We start from the raw sequence: 9,035 nt of genomic DNA on the forward strand, positions 1-9,035 counted from the left end.
TAAAACCAACATATCAAAAGCTCTGCTGCAATCTCTGATTTACTGATTTCTTCTGCAATTCTTTGTATGTTGCAGCATCTAATGTAGATTTGTAGTATACTTTATAATTTATACATTTGTAGTATAAATGCCGTTCTTCTTCATTTTCGGAATCCAACAGGAACATCTGTCATTTCTTGTTTTATATAGGGTCTTTGTTGAAAGATTTTGAGCATCTCTGTACTTGTGTGACAGATTAATGCAATGTTCCAATAGTTACTGCAGTCTTTGATGTCTCCTTTTTTAGAATTTGAATGTATGTTGACTGCTTCCAGTCTGTGGGAGATTATTACCTTTAAGGCCATACATGGTCTGGGCCCAGTATACCTGAGGGATTGCCTCTCTGCCTGCACCCCTCAAAGAGCCTTACGTTCCAGTACCTCCAACTTCCTGGTGGTCCTGGGCCCCAGGGAAGCTCGCTTCACCTCAACCAGGGCCAGAACTTTCTCCATTCTGGCCCCCACCTGGTGGAATGAGCTCCCAGGGGATATCAGGGCCCTGATGGAACCTAAACAGTTCCGCGGGGCCTGCAAAAGGGGCATGTGCTTGAGGTCAACCGAAGCCAATGCTTCCAATTGGCCCCCAGGCCCTCCCTCCTGCTGTGACTGCTGTAAATCTACACAACTCACTGGGTCTCAGTAAGAGTTGAGCTGAGGCTCCTTTGCAGTTCCATTATTCTCTTATGTTATTGTTATTGTCATGTTAATTGTTATAATGTTGTAATGTTATTGTTATCACCTATTAACATATGTTATTTGTATTTAATCCTGTTTCCTGTAAACCTGAGCCTTCAGGGAGGGCGGTATATAAATATAACAAATAAATAAATAAATAAATTATTTTCCCCCATTTCATTATGGAAACCATCAGTTTCCTGACTCCTCTGCAGAATCCCATGACCTACAATGACTCATTAGATGAGCTAGTTGATGACTGGCATAACTGGCTGTCAAGAGCCATCGATGAGATTGTACCCTAATGCCCTCTCTGCCCCCATCTCAAGCAAGTGCCCTGGCATACTGGGGAGTTATGCAAGAACTAAGAGCTGAGACGGATAGGGCAAGTTTGGAGGAAGACTCGTGATAAAGTTTCAAGAATATCTTAAAATATGCTTATGAGGACCTATGACATGGTGGTGATAGCTGTGAAAAGAGAGTTCTGTGCAACCTCCATTGCATCTGCAAGCTCATGTCCGGCACAATTATTTAGGGTGATTCGGTCTCTTACCACCCTCAAAGAGGGGCAATTCAAATTATAGGCAAATAGCTGAGAGGCATTTGTGAACCACTTTGCAGATTTTATCTCTCTCTTTTTCTTCTCTCTATCTTCTCTCTATCTCTCTTATTTATATATTGTCCTCCCTGAAGGCTCAGGGTGGTTTACGTCAAAACAGAATGATACAGATACCTCAGTTTATAATAATACAATAATAACAATAAACACCATTATGGAATGATGGAACACTGGGGAGAACTATGTCAATGCGTACTGATGGCCCAGTGGGATGGGCGACTCTGCAGTGATGGTTGTAAGTGGTTTGGGTCAGCCTCAACCAAATGCCTGGTGGAGGAGCTCCCTTTTGCAGGCCCTGTGGAACTTTTCAAGTTCTGTCAGGCCCTGATCTCCTCTGGGAGCTTACTTTCCACCAGGTGAGGGCCAGGACAGAAAAAGCTTTCACCCTTGTTTTGGTCCAGTGGGCTTCCTTGGGGCCAGGGATCACCAGGAAGTTGGAAGTGGTGGAGCGTAAGGCTCTTCAGGGGGTGTAGGCAGAGAGGTGATTGTTAAGGTACACTGGGCCCAGACTGCATGTGGACTAAAAGACGATAACAAAAACCTTAAGCCTGATCCAGAATTTGACCAGGAACCAGCACAGTTTTTGTAGGATGGGCTGAATGTGGGACCTCCGAGGTGTTGCTGTGAGGACACTGGTGCCTGCGTTCTGGACCAGTTAGAGATTCTGGATCAAGGCTAAGGGCAGGCCTGCGTAGAGTGAGTTACAGAAGTCCAGTCTAGAGGTGACTGTCGCATGGATCAATGTGGCTAGGTGTTATGGGGCCAAGTAAGGTGCTAGTAGTTTGTCTTGGTGAAGGTGGTAAAATGCCAGCCGTGCTACTGTCGTGATCTGAGCCTCCATTGAGAGGGAATCATTCTCTTTCAGAATGCTTGCTTTATTCCCTATGGACAGGCACACTTTCCATTATTCCCTATGGACAGGCACACTTTCCATTATTCCCTATGGACAGGCACACTTTCCATTATTCCCTGTCGTAAAAAGTCTAAATTAACAAAATCTAAATAAAGAAATTAAAGTATCGGCCTCTGCCTCTAGGGACTAAAGAGTCAGAGTTCATTTCAGCACTTAGGCATTATTGAATAAAGCAGTGGAGAAGCTACACTTAGTAGGAAGCTTGGGTCCTTGTTCTCTTTCCCTTACCCTGGTTTGTATCTGTAAAACTTGAAAAGAATTGCTGGAACTCCACAGATCATCATTATCATTAAACATAATAAAAACTCACATTGACAACTTACTCCCTACCTGGCCCTCCCTGAGGTCGTCCCACCTATAGAGAGAGAGCACTCTGCCAATGAGGGGCAATCAGTTCAAACTGCACTCTGCCAATAAGGGCCAATTAGCTCAAATTGCATGCAGACAATCCTCTACCTGATTAGCCCTCCCTGGGAGTGAGCTACTAATAGGGAGAGAGTACTCTGCCAATGATTGCCAATCAGTTCAAATTGCAAGCTGCCAATGAGGGCCAGTGAGTTCACATTGTACTCTGAGGGCCAATCAGCTCAAATTGCATGCAGACAATTTACTCCCTACCTGATTGGTCCCCTCAGAAATATTCCCCCAATAAAAGATGGGCCTCTGGCAGAACTGACCCACCCTGGTAGTATAACCCCAGTCAGGAGGAATCAACTCTTTGCCTCCAACTTCCTGCCAGTTTCAGAAGTTTGATGGGTAGAGGAGGAACAGAGCATGCCCTGTTGCTGGTAAGTTGCCCTGGCCTCTTTCAGCTCAGAGGACAGGGGGGAAAGTAAGCTGTCTCTTGTGTGCCTTCTGGAGGAGGAGGAGGATGTGGGAGGCTCAGAAACCTGTTGCTGGTATGTTGCCCTGGCCTCTTTCAGCTCAGAGGACAGGGGGGAAAGTAAGCTGTCTCTTGTGTGCCTTCTGGAGGAGGAGGAGGATGTGGGAGGCTCAGAAACCTGTTGCTGGTATGTTGCCCTGGCCTCTTTCAGCTCAGAGGACAGGGGGGAAAGTAAGCTGTCTCTTGTGTGCCTTCTGGAGGAGGAGGAGGATGTGGGAGGCTCAGAAACCTGTTGCTGGTATGTTGCCCTGGCCTCTTTCAGCTCAGAGGACAGGGGGGAAAGTAAGCTGTCTCTTGTGTGCCTTCTGGAGGGGGAGGATGTGGGAGGCTCAGAAGCAGCTCCCTGCTGACCCTCTGGGACCCAGGGTGGCCAGGAAAAGCCTCTGCCTTGGGAATGTTTATTCATGAGTAAGTCATGTGAGGTTTGCAATGTGCAGTCTGAGAAGCGTGTGGGTGGGACTGGGAAGATATAGACTTTCCCTTTCAATATAGATACCACCTTGGTCTTGCTGCCGTCTTTCTAAGACCACCACAACAAAGCAAATTTGAGACCAATGGCATGAAAGATGGGGAAACTAAAAATGGGGCAAAGAAATGCCATGAGGTCATGTGGATGGAAAACTACTGTTTTCCAGTAGTACCTTCCCAGTAGAAGAAGAGTTGGTTTTTATACCCTGCTTTTCATTGCCCAAAGGAGTCTCAGAGTAGCTTACAATAGCCTTCCCATCCTCTCTGTACAACAGACTCTGTGAGGTAGGTGAAGCTGAGAGAGCTCTGAGAGAAACTGCTCAGTGAGAACAGTTTCTAACAGGACTGTGACTAGCCCAAGGTCACCCAGCCTGTGGAGAAGGGAATCAAATCCAGGTTACCACAATAGAAGCTGCTGCTCTGAACCACTACACCAAGCTGTACAAATTGCCATTGCTTGAAAGAGATGTAGCTAGAGCACAGGCAGAAGAAGCTATTGTAGGAGGATGGTGTAAGTCTTTTTTGATTTGCTCACTGACTGCGATGAAATTCTTTCCTTTTAAATATAGACCTTCTAGCCATGGCTTCTCAAAGCAATCCAAGGTAGGAGACATTCAGGTCTTTCCTACACGATTTTGTGGTTAATAAGGTTGGCTATTTGAGAAGGAAGGAATGCTTTCTTCTTCCGTATTCTCTCTGTGTGTGTTTGTCTGTAGAAGGGAGTGCTACAAAGCCCCCCCTACCTCCAGGGGAACTGATCTCTTAGTTTGGAGAAGAGCTCTGTAGGGATTCTTCAGGTCCCACCTAGAGATTGGTATCCCTGAAGATACCACTTCTAGGGACTGTCAAAGCCTAAAGAATATTTCAGGCTAAAATATTTCAGTGGTAAAAAGTTGAGAGAAGCCAGCTGGGTGACCTTGGACTTGCCACAGTGCTTATAAATCTGTTCTGACCAAGCAGTGTTATCAGGGCTCTCTCAGCCTCACCCACCTCGCAGGGTGTCTCTTGTGGGGAGAGGAAAGGGAAGGCGACTGTAAGCCACTATGAGCCTCCTTCGGGTAGAGACAAGCAGCATATAAGAACCAATACTTGGTCTTTGTCGTCTTCTAGCAGAGCCCCCAGCTCAGTGCAGTCTCCCACCAGGCGCTCCAGGTGGTGGTGCAGCTTGGAAGGACAAGAGGCAGAACTGAACTGAGAAACCCCAGGAAAAAAATTATATACAATCATGAACAATGAATCTTCACGCCATTGCTTAGTTTCAGTTTAATTTCTGTGAAAGAACACTTTCATATTTTTATGGTTGGGGGTCACCACAACATGAGGAACTGTATTAGAGGGTAACGGCATTAGGGAGGTTGATTTACAGCAGAAGCCCAGGGGGATCTTTGGGGGCTTAATGGAGGGTCTGTGTGTTACAGGAGCAGGTTCTACAAGGGACACACTTACCAGGAAGCCCTCATGAGGAAGTCCCTGAGGCACATATGGAAGCAAAAGGGTGCTCCAGCAGCTCTGAGAAGCCAGACAGAAAAGCGTTGTTTTTCTATCTACAACCACTGCCGGACTAATAATAACATAGAGCTGGAAGCAAGAAAACACACTGGGATTTACTGGCTGGCTTGCCAAAGTTGGCAAACTGAGGAAGACGGCAAAATTGACAAGCTTCGTAAATACCTGACAGCCAGAAAAATTTCAGAAAAATTGGCTCCTGTATTTGGTCTTTGTGAAGAAGTAGTTTAATAATGTACCATATAATGTTATGGTGGAAGCTGTAGCAACCTGATAATCTTTCCTGTATTACTTTGACTTGGTCCATGTTGTTAATGTTAAACAATGAAATGTTTAACAAGATGCTGGCATCAGGGTGACCAGTGCAGTTTCTACCCCATGGCCAGGATGGAAGCCAGACTGGTATGGATCCAGGACCAAAGTTTCCTCCAAAAATGCCAGGACATTATCTGCCATGGCCCTCTCAACCACCTTGCCCAGAAACGCAAGGTGCAAAACAGGGCGATAGTTGGTGGGGTTAGGGTTAGGGTTCAGCAATATTTTCCCCCCCAAAAAACTGCTTCTTTAAGCCCCTCAAGGAACTCACTGCCCACTCTAGGCACAATCTCAGGCCAAAATTTCTTACTCAAATATTATTCAATCTTGATTCCTATTCAGTTAATAACAAGATAATCTATATCTTAACTGATTCTGACCACAATGTAACATCCAAAACGTCATTATATGCTGTGGCAGCAAGGAAAATAAGAGACAAAGTTGTCAGCTTTACAGCGAACAAGGGGAACAAGGGGAACAAGGGGAACAAGGGGAACAAGGGGAACAAGGGGAACAAGGGGAACAAGGGGAACAAGGGGAACAAGGGGAACAAGGGGAACAAGGGGAACAAGGGGAACAAGGGGAACAAGGGGAACAAGGGGAACAAGGGGAACAAGGGGAACAAGGGGAACAAGGGGAACAAGGGGAACAAGGGGAACAAGGGGAACAAGGGGAACAAGGGGAACAAGGGGAACAAGGGGAACAAGGGGAACAAGGGGAACAAGGGGAACAAGGGGAACAAGGGGAACAAGGGGAACAAGGGGAACAAGGGGAACAAGGGGAACAAGGGGAACAAGGGGAACAAGGGGAACAAGGGGAACAAGGGGAACAAGGGGAACAAGGGGAACAAGGGGAACAAGGGGAACAAGGGGAACAAGGGGAACAAGGGGAACAAGGGGAACAAGGGGAACAAGGGGAACAAGGGGAACAAGGGGAACAAGGGGAACAAGGGGAACAAGGGGAACAAGGGGAACAAGGGGAACAAGGGGAACAAGGGGAACAAGGGGAACAAGGGGAACAAGGGGAACAAGGGGAACAAGGGGAACAAGGGGAACAAGGGGAACAAGGGGAACAAGGGGAACAAGGGGAACAAGGGGAACAAGGGGAACAAGGGGAACAAGGGGAACAAGGGGAACAAGGGGAACAAGGGGAACAAGGGGAACAAGGGGAACAAGGGGAACAAGGGGAACAAGGGGAACAAGGGGAACAAGGGGAACAAGGGGAACAAGGGGAACAAGGGGAACAAGGGGAACAAGGGGAACAAGGGGAACAAGGGGAACAAGGGGAACAAGGGGAACAAGGGGAACAAGGGGAACAAGGGGAACAAGGGGAACAAGGGGAACAAGGGGAACAAGGGGAACAAGGGGAACAAGGGGAACAAGGGGAACAAGGGGAACAAGGGGAACAAGGGGAACAAGGGGAACAAGGGGAACAAGGGGAACAAGGGGAACAAGGGGAACAAGGGGAACAAGGGGAACAAGGGGAACAAGGGGAACAAGGGGAACAAGGGGAACAAGGGGAACAAGGGGAACAAGGGGAACAAGGGGAACAAGGGGAACAAGGGGAACAAGGGGAACAAGGGGAACAAGGGGAACAAGGGGAACAAGGGGAACAAGGGGAACAAGGGGAACAAGGGGAACAAGGGGAACAAGGGGAACAAGGGGAACAAGGGGAACAAGGGGAACAAGGGGAACAAGGGGAACAAGGGGAACAAGGGGAACAAGGGGAACAAGGGGAACAAGGGGAACAAGGGGAACAAGGGGAACAAGGGGAACAAGGGGAACAAGGGGAACAAGGGGAACAAGGGGAACAAGGGGAACAAGGGGAACAAGGGGAACAAGGGGAACAAGGGGAACAAGGGGAACAAGGGGAACAAGGGGAACAAGGGGAACAAGGGGAACAAGGGGAACAAGGGGAACAAGGGGAACAAGGGGAACAAGGGGAACAAGGGGAACAAGGGGAACAAGGGGAACAAGGGGAACAAGGGGAACAAGGGGAACAAGGGGAACAAGGGGAACAAGGGGAACAAGGGGAACAAGGGGAACAAGGGGAACAAGGGGAACAAGGGGAACAAGGGGAACAAGGGGAACAAGGGGAACAAGGGGAACAAGGGGAACAAGGGGAACAAGGGGAACAAGGGGAACAAGGGGAACAAGGGGAACAAGGGGAACAAGGGGAACAAGGGGAACAAGGGGAACAAGGGGAACAAGGGGAACAAGGGGAACAAGGGGAACAAGGGGAACAAGGGGAACAAGGGGAACAAGGGGAACAAGGGGAACAAGGGGAACAAGGGGAACAAGGGGAACAAGGGGAACAAGGGGAACAAGGGGAACAAGGGGAACAAGGGGAACAAGGGGAACAAGGGGAACAAGGGGAACAAGGGGAACAAGGGGAACAAGGGGAACAAGGGGAACAAGGGGAACAAGGGGAACAAGGGGAACAAGGGGAACAAGGGGAACAAGGGGAACAAGGGGAACAAGGGGAACAAGGGGAACAAGGGGAACAAGGGGAACAAGGGGAACAAGGGGAACAAGGGGAACAAGGGGAACAAGGGGAACAAGGGGAACAAGGGGAACAAGGGGAACAAGGGGAACAAGGGGAACAAGGGGAACAAGGGGAACAAGGGGAACAAGGGGAACAAGGGGAACAAGGGGAACAAGGGGAACAAGGGGAACAAGGGGAACAAGGGGAACAAGGGGAACAAGGGGAACAAGGGGAACAAGGGGAACAAGGGGAACAAGGGGAACAAGGGGAACAAGGGGAACAAGGGGAACAAGGGGAACAAGGGGAACAAGGGGAACAAGGGGAACAAGGGGAACAAGGGGAACAAGGGGAACAAGGGGAACAAGGGGAACAAGGGGAACAAGGGGAACAAGGGGAACAAGGGGAACAAGGGGAACAAGGGGAACAAGGGGAACAAGGGGAACAAGGGGAACAAGGGGAACAAGGGGAACAAGGGGAACAAGGGGAACAAGGGGAACAAGGGGAACAAGGGGAACAAGGGGAACAAGGGGAACAAGGGGAACAAGGGGAACAAGGGGAACAAGGGGAACAAGGGGAACAAGGGGAACAAGGGGAACAAGGGGAACAAGGGGAACAAGGGGAACAAGGGGAACAAGGGGAACAAGGGGAACAAGGGGAACAAGGGGAACAAGGGGAACAAGGGGAACAAGGGGAACAAGGGGAACAAGGGGAACAAGGGGAACAAGGGGAACAAGGGGAACAAGGGGAACAAGGGGAACAAGGGGAACAAGGGGAACAAGGGGAACAAGGGGAACAAGGGGAACAAGGGGAACAAGGGGAACAAGGGGAACAAGGGGAACAAGGGGAACAAGGGGAACAAGGGGAACAAGGGGAACAAGGGGAACAAGGGGAACAAGGGGAACAAGGGGAACAAGGGGAACAAGGGGAACAAGGGGAACAAGGGGAACAAGGGGAACAAGGGGAACAAGGGGAACAAGGGGAACAAGGGGAACAAGGGGAACAAGGGGAACAAGGGGAACAAGGGGAACAAGGGGAACAAGGGGAACAAGGGGAACAAGGGGAACAAGGGGAACAAGGGGAACAAGGGGAACAAGGGGAACAAGGGGAACAAGGGGAACAAGGGGAACAAGGGGA

The sequence above is a fragment of the Paroedura picta genome, chromosome 1, assembly GCF_049243985.1.
Source record: "Paroedura picta isolate Pp20150507F chromosome 1, Ppicta_v3.0, whole genome shotgun sequence".
In the NCBI taxonomy this organism is placed as follows: Eukaryota; Metazoa; Chordata; class Lepidosauria; order Squamata; family Gekkonidae; genus Paroedura; species Paroedura picta.